The sequence below is a fragment of the Octopus sinensis genome, linkage group LG1 (genome assembly GCF_006345805.1).
Source record: "Octopus sinensis linkage group LG1, ASM634580v1, whole genome shotgun sequence".
Classification (NCBI taxonomy): domain Eukaryota; kingdom Metazoa; phylum Mollusca; class Cephalopoda; order Octopoda; family Octopodidae; genus Octopus; species Octopus sinensis.
In genome coordinates, this window is record NC_042997.1 from 1302733 (window position 1) to 1318262 (window position 15530).

Here is a 15530-nt window from a genome sequence, read left to right on the forward strand (position 1 = left end):
TTAGCTCTATCGTGAAGCACATATTGTTATAAGAACTTTTTTAAGCCGCCAATATACTTTACATCATGTACTGAATACACTCTCCCTCTTCTAAACTGCACGTTTTTAATGTTTTCATAAGCATCTATTTGCGAACGTATACGCTAAGGTAAGAAGATGACGTACATACATACCATACGTCAATTAATAAACTAAGATGCATAAATTCGCAAAAGGAAGTATACATTCACAATGGTATATACATGTTTATATATATATATATATATATATATATATATATATATATATATATATATATGTGTGTGTGTGTGTGTGTGTGTGTGTGTGTATGTGTGTGTGTGTGTACGTGTGTGTGTGTGCGTGTGTGTATGTGTGTGTGCGTGTGAGTGTATGTATGAGTGTGCGTGTGTGTGTATGTATGTGTGGTCTGCGTAGATATTTTTCTGTATATGCAAGTAAAACACACAAACATTACCCTCTATAATATTCACCGAAACACAAACACGCACGCAAAGACACATACACACACATATTGAGAGAAATTGAGTGAGGGAAAGAGACAACATAAATCTTTATATTATTATGCATATGAGTAGGTGTGAGTATCAGTTTGTGCACGCGTATATCTGTGCAAGGCCTTTCAGTTGTATTCTAAAAAGAAATATTGTTAATTTTAAAAATTATTTTCAGCTGAAAGCTTTTATCATAAGACGCAATGTCTCCTGAAAGTTTGAAATGTTCTGCATAGATTTAGACTGATGGCAGTAAGAAATGAACGGAAATATCCATATATGAAAATATAACTGAATTTAAAAATCAAAGAAACGCCTGCGGAATATTATAAATTGAAAGTAATTAACTCTGTAAAATGCAAACTGAAGGATATATAATTTTAAAATACCGAGAGAAACAGGTATACGAAGCAGGTTATAAGTAAATGGGAAAGAAATATGAAGACAAAATCGACGCAATTATAAAAAGAAAGGAACTCCCTCTCCTGTAGAATAGCAATATTCCTAGATACGTCTCTCTCCCTCATTATCTTTCTCTCTCCTCTATTGTTCTGTTGACTCAGGTGCATTTATCCACTATGTTAAATTTAGACTCGAATAGATATTCTCTGGGTGTACAAAAAATATTTTGATAGATTTCAAAATATAGAAACACATAACAAAGAGACTGGACTGAAAATAAAGAGAATATAAATCTACTACGACTGGTCGCATACTAAGTAGACTTCAGAATGTACAGTAGAATTTGTAAAACTAAAACACAGTACACTGCTAATATTAACATTATCAATAATAATGGTGTCAAATTTTGGTAGAAAACAAGTACCTTTACGTTCATTGCATCATTCACAGTAGTTGACTTCTGCTATATATTATTGACCGTGATTGGATGAAAATCAAAAATGGCCTCGAGAGTATTTGAACTCAGAACATTCGGAAGAAATACTGCTAGGTGTTTCGCTTTAAACGGTAACGATTTTACCAGCTTACCCCCTTACATAGCGGATCTAAACACATTTTGCCAGAAAGCCAGCAATCTCCAGGGTAGAGGTCAGTCGATTACATCGACCCTACCATTAAGCAGCTGCGTTCAGATAATTTTATAGATCTCTGTGACCGTTTTGTTATTCTTACAATTAGGTAGTGTGGCAGGCTGTGCGTGAGGTCTTCAATGTATTTCCCTTCGCGCTGCTGTATCTGTTAATGTGAGATACACACCCACTCCATACTAATACACCAAGTAGTGGTTGTGGAAGGAAGTTTCTTATATTCTCCGTTGCTTCGGAGAAATTAGAATGAGGCGATTTTCCTGCCGACTCAAGAATTGTTCCTCGGTCATTTAAAAGAATTGTTCCTAGCATATGTAGAAGTTGCATTTCAGTATTTTTTCTGGCTGTTATTTTTTCCACTTTCACTGTTACGTGTGAGATTAGTTTTGTTCCCAATGCTTAGTCATTAGCAATATATACAGGCCATAATTCAGGGACAACTTTGAAGATTTTTGGTACCTTGAGGGTTAATATACTTATAACGAATTCCACCAACTTAAGACTAATACCTCTGAATATTGGAAACTATGGTTGATATTTGTCTTGATCATGAATTCGAACCCGGAATTAATTTCATCAAAATACTGTTTATGGTTGCCCTTGAACTTCACAAAGTTTACAGAGCCCGTTTATATGTAGATGCGTCTTGTAATATGTGAGTTAGTGATCTTATTTTAACTTGACGACACACATGTTACCATAGATTGCAACACGTTCAATAAATGTGTTTTCCACCTATGTCTGCGATAGCTGTCTGAAAACATTCTGTTGATGAGAGAATGAAAGTCCCCATGCTCTAGAAATGATCAGGTAATGTTACCATTCACTCACCATGCGTCAGTGTGGTAGATTTTGGTAAACAATCATCTGTCGTCTCATTTGCACAATGCATATACGTGTTTGCACATTCGGTCAAATCAAGGGAATTCTTTTCAGAAAGCCCATCTGTAATACTTGTAATACTTTTCTTCAACAAAGTATGTTAAGATACACATAGAACTTAGAAGAAAGAACAAACCAACAAATAAAACAAACGAGCGTGAAACACAACCATTAATCAAGTTACAGTTTTCAACAGAACAAAATCTTTAAACACAATTAAAATAATTTCTTTTTTCATTGCTTGAGGGTACTGGTGCTAAATATTTTCCATTTGAATTGATGAAATTCTTCTGCATAGTACTTGTGTGTCACCATATAAACGGAGCAGATGGATCATATTTAAAGGCTGTTTGAAGAAATGTATTATAGGATCCTTTTAGTGTCAGTGGTGTGTGCAGTAATATTGAAATTAACTGAAAGGCTCGAGGCTGAGATTGCAACAAGCGTTAGAGATAAAGACGATTATTATTATGAAGTAACCTCGGAAACCGCAGAAGCTGGTATCCACACGCACATTCATTGCTTAAACCGGCATTTCAAGTTTCTAACTGAATATTTCAGACGAAATACCAGCTCCAAATGCTCAGCATATTATACTGATACATTGCAGGATAACAACACGATCAAACAGCGTATTCTTTCATCGCTATCTCCTTTGACATATTTAGATATTCTCGAGCTCAACGCCTTCAACGACAAATCGCTAAAATTCTTCTACGAGACACATGGGTTTCAGTGAAGAGAGTTTTATCGATCTATACTTCAAGGAATTTCTAGTCGTGTATTAGCTTCCAATAACACTGTACAACAAACATGAACATTATTTCGACTACAGAGATTAGAATAGCATTTTCTTGGGTAGTTTTATGTGTAGATCACGAAAATAGCAACCGCTTCTCACAGAATGACTCTAGTTTATGGTAATTTGGCTTTTTAATATTAGGGTATTTCTAAAATTTTAATGTTTGTGTGCAGATTTTCACAGGAAAACGAACTACAAAAAATACCTATAAATATTTAATGAGATCTTTAATTAGAATAAAAATTGCATTAACATGACAACAGGTCTGTGTACAAATCATCCAGACAAATTTTGCTATATCTGTGGTACTGTGACGTTCCAGAAGAATGCTAGGATCATTACGCCGTGTGTAAAAAAAAAAAGCGGTATTACAAATATTTAATTAAATCTTTAATTAGAATAGAAATTGCATTAAAATGCCAAGACCGCAGTTTAGAAATCACCCTGACGAATTTTGTTATATCTAAGGTGTTGTAACATTCCAGAAGAATGCTAGGAACATTACGCCGAGGTAAAATAAAATTAAAATCCAGTATAACTTATATTTTGGAGACCAAGATAAACTTTGGGCAACACATATCTGTTGCGCAACATGTACCAATGGTCTTTCAAAATAGTTTTTGGCAAAGTCAAGAAGTGAGCAGTGTGGCATTCCAATGATTTAGCGCGAATCTCAAGACCACCATTCTGAGTGCTATTTCTGTCTTGTAGATGTTAAAGGTGTGTTTTTATTTGCATTAAGCCTATCATATATGTATCTAAATATATTAATTTTTATTCGATACATTAAATATAGGAAATGCTATAATATAATTTATTTTCTTAACAGGTATATCAACGAAGAGTGCGTCATCGTTAGTGTATCCGAATCTGAAATCCGCCACTTGGCCTCTACCTCATTCGGTCAGCGTTTGGATACCTGTGGTACCAGCAAATGTTGTTTTATCCGATACTAGTGAATCAGAAGAGAATTGTGAAGAACATGAGTTGTATGTGCATACATCAGAACAGTCCAGATCAGAACCCCTAGCACAAGATTAGTTAAATGCTCTTGTTCGGGATTTGGAATGAACGAAAATGCAGAGCGAGTTACTGGCTTCTAGGTTAAAGGAAAGAAACTTAGTAACTAAAGATATCAGCATTACAAATTTAGAAACCGTATAGATGGTTTAATAGAAAAGATTGAAATGAATGTCAGTTTGTGTTATTGTAACGACGTACCGAGGCGCTTTGAAGAGCTTGGCTTAATATACGACCATAGTGATTGTAGGCTATTCATAGACGCTTCGGTTTATAGTACTGAAGCTGTGGTACTGCACATAGGTAATATACTTCCGACATTTCCCGTAGCATATTCTGTTGTTCTAAAATAGACGTACGAAAATTTGTCATTCATATCAGGTTGTATAAGATATAATGAGCGTAATCGGATGATTTGTCCAGACTTGAAAGATGTAGCGATTGTAACTGACTTACAGGCTGGGTTTACTAAGGACGTATGCTTTTTGTGTCAATGGGACAGCCCATGCTCGGAAAGAGCATTACACCTCTAGTGAATGGCCATTGAAAATTGAATCAGATATAGGTTCACATAACGTTATACGTGAACCAGTAGTTGCTAAGGAGAAAATAATTTTGCCTCCATTGCAACTCAAACAGTTAGATCTAGAAGAGAAACCGTTTTTGTATTTGAAAACTAAGTTTCGCAAATTAAGCCATGTGAAAATCTAAAAGGGGTGTTTGTCGGTCCCCTCATTCGGCAACTTTTGACAGACGATAATTTTGAAAACACCTTAAATGTATTGAAATTGGATGCATGGCAAAGTTTCAGAAATGTATGAAACGTTCTACTCGGGAAGCACAGAGCAGTCAACTATAAATACTTATAGAAAAGTTGATTGATTTGTACAAATCATTAGGGTGTGATATTTTGTTAAAAGTTCGCTATTTGCATTCCCATCAAGCTTTATTTATTCAAACTGAAGCAGATGTTAGCGACGAACACGGAGAGAGATTCAACCAAGACATAAGTCAAATGGAAACTCGGTGTAACTGGAATTGGAGTTCCGCCATGCTAGCTGACATTTCCTGGTTTCTTCAGAGAGTTAGAGATGATGCCTTACATAGAAAGAAGCATAAATATTTTACTAAAAGATAGATGTTCTTCCTTTAATAAAAGACTTGAATAACGTATTTACTATCAATAACAGCCCATTTTGCAGAAAACTCGCTTTAAATCTAGGAAAAATGTTATTTTCACAGAAACTGTCCACGTTCTTGCAAAAAAACATACCGTATAGTGACGGCCCACTTTCTAGTAAAAACATATACCTTTTACGAAACGCTGGAGTCATTTTATGCAAAAAAGAGTTCATTTTCGTTATGTATGGTAAACACTTCCAGAAAATGATGCTCTCTTCTCTGTAGCAAAATCATTATTGTACAGGCTAACCTCGAGTAGGATTCAAGATTACTATCAGATCGACTGTGTTGCTTAGCTTTTAAATGTCAAATGTCCAAACTGGGTTTTGGATTGCAATACGATGAAACAGCCGTGCTTTAGATAATCGTACCATTAAATGGGGAGCATACGTGTAAAACAAAATGTCGTTGCAGTGGTCCGAAGAATGAATGTCTTATTATGAATGCCTGCCTGTGCATCATGAGCAACGCTAACCAGTTACATCTAGGTAGATGTAGTTGACAACCGATAGGTTTCCTTGAGAGTGGTACCTGCTCCCGTTTAGAAGAAAAATAACCGTCTTAGATAAAGACTGATGCTCAGACAATAAGTCATAGACAAATATATACGTCACTGACACTTCTGTCTTTTTCTCCGCGGTCAATTTCTCCCAGCCCATTTCAGTGAGACTGGCCACACTGCTACCTTTTATTTCCCATTTCCCTCTCTTCAAGAAGAGTCAGAAAATCTGATTTTTAGTCCTTTACCGAGTCACCGGTTCCTGTAAGATAACTGTTGTGGGATTGTGCGCATAATCCCTTCCCTGAAAAAACAACGTTTCGATTCGCATCAGACATATTGTTAGGCTTGTAACTCCGACAATTCTGTTGTGAGATTATAGTATGCAACCGACGGACTTCAGAAAATAAACAGTAAAAGATTAGTTGCTTGCCGCTCAACATAGTTGATATCTGAAGTGGCATTTAAGAAAGTTATCATAGTGAACATGTTAGCGGTAATATTGTGACTGACAAATTATTTGACACAAGATACGTAGTATTCGTGCTTTCTTATTCGGTGGAACAAAACCGTTTTATAGGCTTGATGCTAGGATAAAACATTGATACGGATTTTCCGAGCCAAAATGGACATTGTCTGTTTGAGTTCAGTTACATATGAGTTATTGTTTCGGGTATTGCCGTCTACCTCGGTATCCAAGATTTGCGTCGTCAGGCAGTTACATATGCAAACAATATTATCTTGTCATCAGTTTGAAATAGATCTGACACAAAGTTTTCAACCTTCGCAAAACTACCGATTGAAGGGACGTCATTTTCTGACTGATCCTACGGTGTGAAACGACGTGTCATTAAAACCGATTACTGATACAATCCTTGAAGGCGGATATAATTATAGTTTGTGTTTAGAAGAGCGGAGAGTGGCTAAGTAGTGTTCCTGGCTTTTATCGAAAGCTTAACGTATGCACATTGATCAACGTCCTTACTCTATTATAGCAGCAGACATTCAATTACATAATCGCACATCACACACAGCAATTCATCACAATTCATCAGACATATTTATTAAAAAGTAATGTTGCATGGATAGTTGAAATTAGTATGTGAACACAGCAGACAGGTAGGTGCCATGACATAGTTTGCTGCACACGCTCTTTCTCTTTCACAGACCAGAAGAAAACATTCATCAATTCGTGTTTCGTCTCATAGAACACATATCCCACGTGGTTCACCACGATGGAAATACTGAAGGACACTCCCAGCGGGAGCGTCCTATACAGATATATGCGTCTCTTCTAATCTACTCCTATTCTTTATTCTCTTTAGCTATGTATACTTTTTACCTAAATTATGAATGCCAATGTAATTTTTGTCATGAGTGGGCTATAGTGCTATATTACCTGTTATCAATGATGACTTTTCTCGTGTCCCTCCAAATATTTTAAACGGATATATTTCTTCACATTAAGAAAATATGTTAGTTTTCATGTTAGTTTGGGAGCGTGTTTCGTGATATTTTCTTATTTACAGTTTACAAATAACCGTTCTGTGTAAGCGGATATATAAAATTTTGGATAACGCACGCATATTAATCTATAGCTGAAGGCAACAAGAACTCTAAGCTTGACATAGATGCGACTGCAGTTTGTCTAAGTTTTCATAGGAGCATTAGGGAAATGAAGTCAGACAATTGAAAGTGCTAGAGTAGGGTTCCCATGATTTTGTGCTATCTTTATTCTATTGGCTACTACCACAAAATTCATCTAATACCTCAAGAATATTAGACATCAGCGGTCAGTATCCTGTAAAGAAAACTCGCTGCTAGTAAATTTCATGATCGTGTTTCACGTGCCCAGCTGTAGCTTTGATTTTCGAAAGAGAACAACCACGCCTCCAATATGGGATGAACCAAAGTGGTTTAAACACCATAGCTGCTTAACATGGGCAGGTAAATTGTTTCACTTTAGTTCTAGCTTAATTCATTACAACGGATGTGTAGTTTTGCGTTATCGTTATTAAGTGTATGGTAGCTTATTTTGCAAAATCTGCCATGTTGCTATAATTTTACTTGCTGAAGTTATTTTGTCAGCTCGTTTTAACCCAAACTCCTCTTTACTGCGCTCTTATGAACACTGAAATGAATTTTATTGTTAATTAATAGCTTTTTCTAGAATATCGGGCTGCACAATTTCGGTTGCTGTGTTTTGGTACAGCCAAAGCGATGCTGTTTAGCTTTAAATTATATCTCCTATACATATCACTTATTCCTTTTTCAGCCTTTTCATTATATTCTATTCATGATTTCTTTCAGTATTCAGCATCTTCAATGTCTAAAGCATTAGATGTAGTTTAAGTCCTACCGTCCTTGCAGCAAGAGTAATTTGTTCGAAAGGACATTTGTTTAACTCTGCACAAGAAAAGTTGCTTTTGTTGAAATTTTCTTATGATGAATGAAAATTCGACTGCAGCTGTCCGTGCATTGAGGCTGTTCAGCTGTGTTCCTCTCAGCACATGGAAACGACATATATCTTGAGCTGCCCTTGACTTTTGCTTCTGCAGCTCTTTTTTGCAATTGTAATAGTTTATTTACTAACAATTACAGACAATGGTGATGCGAATTCTGTAATCCGTATATGATTAAAAGTGATGATTATAAAGTAGTATTGATGTCAATGACATTGTTTGCCCTCATTGCTTCCTATCCACTAATTTCCTTCTGTCGAAAATGACAGGAAGCACTTACTGGATTTCATGCATTTTTCATTAAATTCTAATAATTTCTTAAGAAAAAATAATGAATCAATAACGAAGTGCTACAGTACTTGGAACAGTGTAACGAATAAAGCCAAATCCCTGAATTGGCGTAAATTTCATTACAAAATCATCAGTAAATTTCACTGCATTTTAATGGCTATAAAAACCTAGGAGACAAAAAATAGTAAAATATATGTTATGATAAACGTGCTAATTAGAACATGACATTAATAATGAAGACGACAACAATTATGATGATGATGATGATGATGATGATGATGATGATGATGATTATGATAATAATGATGATGATGATGATGATGATGATACTAATAATAATAATAATAATAATAATAATAAGAAGAAGAAGAAGAAGAAGAAGGAGAAGAAGAAGAAGAAGAAGAAGAAGAACAACAACAACAACAACAACAACAATATGGAAAGGATTGAGGTAAATCTTCCTGAAGATATAGAGTCAAAATTCAAAGAAGAGTGCTATTGTTATCTAGTGAACGATATTTCGATATCGTTCACTAGATAACAATGGCACTCTCCTTTGAATTTTGACTCTATATCTTCAGGAAGATTTACCTCAATCCTTTCCATATTAACCAAAAGGAAGTGGATTGACAAATTTATTTTTTGAACCAGTTGAAGACACACAAGATGTCGAAATATCGTTCATTCGATAACAATGGCACTCTTCGTTCAATTTTGACTTTAATAATAATAATAATAATAATAATAATAATAATAATAATAATAATAATAATAATAATAATAATAATAATAATGTTACAAAAGCTTTGCCTCCAAGGCACGGCCAAAGTAATCGAGATAGGTAACTGAGAAGAACACAACACGGTACACTAGGCTGTGGGAGCAAGCTCGTAACGCATGAAAACTCCAGAAGATCCAGCAAAACCTGAGTTACAAGGAAGACTCTCAAAACGAAAGAGAATCATGACTGAAAGAAGAAAAATATGACTAGTAATAATAATTTCAAATTTTGTCCCAAGGGCAGCAACATGATGATAGGGAGTAAATCAATTACATCACCCATAGTCCTCGACTGATACTTCTTTTATCGTCCCGGAAAGGATGAAATGGAAAGATACATAATACATATAGATACATATAACAATTTCCATATCGGAGCCGATGTGAATTACATCGGGCGACTTGACATTTCTTTATGCTTTATCAAATCGTGAATCACAGCTGAATTTCATTAGCACCCCATTTCTGCTTAATCACGATAATACGCTTTGACACAATTAGTTCATTAATGAATAAAGAGATCATTAATTTCAAGTTATTAATTAGTCCTCATTATTTTTACAGTTGTGATTACAACTTTCTGCAAAATTAACCAATGTAAAACTATAATAATTTTCGATTACTAACATAATCTTAATTGTGCATCCTCATTATAACTGTTGCATCGATACTTAGGGTTTAAACTATTGCTTCATATAGATTTTTCTAGATATTATACGCAGAATGATATTGGAATAATTGTGAATGTAAATATAATTCATGATTGACTAATTGCTTTTCATTGGATACATTATTTGAATTATTTCATAAGGCATCTAAAAAATTATTGATGTTGGTAGTGGTTTAAGCTTAGATATAACTGAGGCTCTAAAAGACGCCTCTCGCCAATCATATGTCACTCCCTTTTGTAGTTTTGTTTCCGTTTTTTTTCTCCTTACTATGTATATGATTGTAAAAACTTTTTCCATATGCAATGTGCAAACGTACTTTTAGTATATGTATTAACTTGCTTCTGTGCGTATTTACTTATTACTTGAAAATATTCTATTAAAATATTCCACTCATTGAAGTGAAATTATTCGATAATCGAGGGTTAGCAGAGGCTACACTTCAGTACCAAAGTTTTCAATATAATCACTTATATACTTTGGTCCGGATACTTGAAATCTTTATACTGAACTTAAACTTGTTTCCTTTTGTTATTTTTCTGAAACAAATATTGTTTACACCATTTCATTAGGGATATTTTAATATTTTTCCTGGTATTTCACTTCTTGCTATATCCAAGAGATACCCCCACTACTCTGCGCAGAATGATATTGGAATCATAGTAAATGTAAATCTAATTCATGATTGACAAATTGCTTTTCGTTGCTTACATTGGGTGCTTACCCTTTTCGTGATATCTACTACCTTCGGTTTCAATATTACGGGCCTCGATTTACTAATCATGTCTATGAGACATTAATCTTTATCACTTAAATTTGCATGGAAAAGTATTTATCCACAGGTATGGCTGTTTCGAAAGATATGATATGAATAATACATATATGAGCTTCTATAAATCGATAAAAACGCATGATGTCTATTGTGTTCTATTCTAGTTAAAAATAATCTACTGTCAGCTGGACAGTTAAACATTTAGAGATTCAATGAACATACTGTAATCACAAAAAATGTCAAACATAAGAAATAATCCGTTTTTGCAAGAAAAACCAAAGTAATCTACCTATCCGGCTACCTGCCTTTGTGTTTGTCTATCTATCTATCTATCTATCTATCTATCTATCTATCTATCTATCTATCTACCTATCTATCTATGCACGTGCGTTTGAGTGCATGTGTGTGTGTGAGACATAGAGAGTGTGTGTATGTAGATTCGTATATATATATATATATTATATATATATATATATATATATGTATATATATGCATATATATATATATATATATATATATTTGTACGTTTGTGTATACAGAAATGATCTATTGAGTTAGAAATTTAAAAGATATTAGCTCGCAGTATGTATCTCACCATGGACGTCGAGACATTGATAGATGCTATGGAGGGTATAGAAATGTATACCTCAATGGGAGAAATAATTCATCATATCAGTATTTCTACTTAACAATGTTATATTGCTTTCGCTGTAGTATAAATCTGTTTAGACGTAGATCTTAGTTGTAAAATTTGATGTTTACTATAAACAAAGGATAAATATAGAAACCGTTGAAAAATACTTTTATTGAACCTGCTTCAGAAAAGCTTCTTCAAACTATATATATATTTCGTGGCAAAAAGTAATTTCTTTATTTTCCATTTGTTATATTATTCATCTTTCTTTGAACACAACTCATTTTCCAATATTAGATTTACAGAAAGATAAATGCATCGGTTTTCTTACTGAAATTTTTATGTTGAGTAACAGGTGAGACGTAAAAACGATTAAGAGTTCAAAGGAGATGAAAGAAATATACAATCTTATCTTCAGACTTTTCACCAATTAATTGAAATTTGCTTTGTGAATTGCCTGAATTAATCGAAAAGTGCTTTATTATCTGCATTTGTATCCATATACGTCCTGAAATCAAATTTGGCCTGTGTGCGTTTGCATTTCATTACTGGTTATTGAAAATATAAATAATGTACATATAGTGCAATAAACGAAATATTAGATACACTTATTGGATCAATTCAAATAACTCCAATAAAAATACCCATTGTGTTTGATATAAATTAATTGAGCGCATTTTAAGGAATCGACAGAGAAGAAACTAAATTTGAAATTCACTACTGATTTCATATCCTAACAAAAAGTATTTTTAAATTCGTTACATAGAAAAATAGCAGTTATAAGTACAAAGACACATAGTAGAGTTAAACCGGTCAAAAAAACGAAACAAAAAACAATGGTACCAAGAGTTAAAATGTATTGTAGCTGTAGATAAAGTACCTCAATTTATCATAGATTTTGTTCACCCTTGCTTTACGTTATACTTTACCTTTTACATATTAAACTACTTTACTTGATATTTACAGTAATATATATGCCTATATATGCATGGATATGAACAATATAAAGATATAGATATAATTAAAACAAATTTTTCTTCGAACTTTTAATTTAACGTATTCATCAGCTATTTACATTTTTTTCTTTGGCACTATGTGTTATAGCTTCGGTAAGACTATTCTGAGGAAGGAATACATGTCAAAATAATGTATTTGTGTATTATGAAGCACCATACTCTTTAAGTCGAAATTTTGATATCGTTTTTTTGTAACAGAGTAGAAGTAAATTAAAATTAGTTTTAAAACACATTATTGTCAACAATATATTTAAAAAGGAATATCGTAGGCAAGTGCTTTGCTCTTTAGATTCGAGCTGATGAAAGGTTTGTGAAAGGTTTGAGGTATTGTGTAGAATCAGCACAGCATAAAATCACCGATATAGTAACGGCAATTCAATACAACATTATACGCAGAATTGTTGATTCTAAGTAACCCTTCATGCAGTAACCGACAACTATTTCAGTTTTGCATGTCATACATATTTAATTTCGATATGTCAGTTATACTGCACATTCACAAACACATAAATACAAACATACGCACACACACGCACATCAACACACATAAACACATACGCACTCATACAGGCACATACACATACATACGCGTACACAGAGTTCCTATATATATGTGTGTATGTGTGTGCCTGTGTGTTTGTGAACATAAAGTCATGAGATGTCAGAGGTGAATATATATATTTACATAACCAAGTAACTTCCATAGGGTTACAGGCGTTTCGCAATAGTCTAAATATCTTATCAATTCTGTAATTCAGTATGCAAAAATCATGTGTATATGTTTGCATTAAACATATATTCTCAGCATTATACAATACCGTTATATATTCACACAGTAATGCAAATAATGGAAGAAAGCTCAAGAGATCATCAGATCAACATGGTTACATCAACATTTAAAACCTCTCTCCCTCTCTCCCTTTCTATCTATCGCTCTCTCTTCCCCCCCCCTCTCTCTCTCTACACACACACATATATTATATATATATATATATATATATATATATATATATATATATAGTCCAAATTTATAAAAAAAAAGAATAATAAAAAAGCCGACGACGAGTGTAGGAACAACAAACAAATTTGATGCTCGAGAAAAATGGGAGTCTTTTACATTTCGAGCCTACGTTGTTCGACTGAAAGGAATAAGATAAGATAAATAGAAAGAAAGAATGAGAAAAAAACTTGTAGAGTTCAGCGGTCCAACGTGGCGTATCATTGGAAAAAAGAGAGTGAATGAAAAGAAGGTAATAATAAAGAGAGGTTGAATAAAAGGGAGATAATAATAGTGGTGGCGATCCAAATAAGGTAATGTGTGCAAGCATGTGTGTGTGTGTGTGTGTGTGGGCAATAATGATGTGTGTGAGAGCGTAATTGTGTATGCGTGAATGGGGACGAGTGAGTTTCAAGTGTGTGTGCGTGAGTGTTGTGTGTAGCAGCTGATGTGTCCTTTTCCACGTGGTGTGTGTGTATAACCAAATAGTGTTCATGTGTATAGTGTATGAATGTGCGCGAAAGTTATTTTTCTCTAAGTGTGTAACGTGTGTTTATGAGTGTAGCGTGTGTGTACATATATTGTCTCTGTTTAGATATTAAGTGCTTGTGTGGGTGTGGGAGTGTGTATGAAGGTGTGTGGTATGTGTACTGTGTTAAACAGTGTGTGTGGCTGTTCGTTTAGTGTTATGTGTAATGACGCTATTGAATATGTGTTCTGGTGTGTCAATAATCGTGTGTGGTGTGAGTGCTGAGAAATGGTAAGTGCTTGTGTGTTCGGAGTGGGTGTGTGTGTAATGGAGTGCAAAGTGAGTGGCGAGTTGAACAGTTTGTATGGGTGTGTGTATAGTAGTACGTGTGGGCAAAGGTACAGAGATGGGCGGTATACAGGTTTTTAGGTGTATGGGGCAGTTGAATATGGGAGGTGTGGTCATCCGTGAGCGATAGGTGTCAAATAAAGAGAGAAGGTGTGGTTGGTATCAGATGAAGAAAAGAGGTTAGGTGAGTCCATGTGGCACGAAGGAACAAAGAGAGAAGATCAATGCATGTCTACATTCACTAAGGTTACGCCAATTCTGTTTGTTGTCAATATTTTAGTCTTAGTATTTCATATCTTCTTTAGAGTCTATGTTTGAGTTTTCAAATCTGGACTGTGATTGGCATCCCCTCGTGCAAGAGAGATCACCTGAAACATTTCGTTTCGCATATCGCCAGTTTTCACTCTGTAACAATATAATTCTTATTTCCCACCTTTAGTTATATTTCTCAGTCCTAAGCGTTCAATTCTCCACGTAAGTGTCCTACAATCTTATTAACTCACTATTAAAGTAGCTTCTTACGTTTATCTTTACTTCACCTTGTCACAAATATTCTTTGCATAATTCCTCCATCTCAACAGCATCTGCAACTAGGACCTGGACTTCATAGAAGGAGAAGGAAATGCATAATTTATTTTCTCTTCTCCGACAAAAATAATTTCAGTGTGCAGGATTCTGTATATCACGGAACTCGTTTTATCAACCGAACAGTCACACTCATACATAGATATTCACTCCACACACTCACCCACACCATCTACCATTCTTCCAAGTTTTAATCTTTTTCCTGTTATGGCTATTCGGCAATTAATGCTCTAATGCATCGTAACTTTCGTTTTCTTTTTTTTTTTTTGCTAATCGACTATGTTAAGACCTCTCACTTCAAGGCTTTACTACGATTTTCAAAGGCTCCAAAATAATTCGCAGTCATCTAAGCCAATAAATATCCTCAGTTCGATGCACAAGACAGCGGTACAACCACGATGTACAAACAACTAACCCGGTAGAATCAAGCAAATTGTTCCATACACCTTTTAGAGGCACAGTCAATTCGCAACATTGACGGCAAATAATTACAGCGTAACATATTGCATAGCACCTTACTGCAGAATACACAGCTGGAAAGAAGCGCTGATTGGACAGACG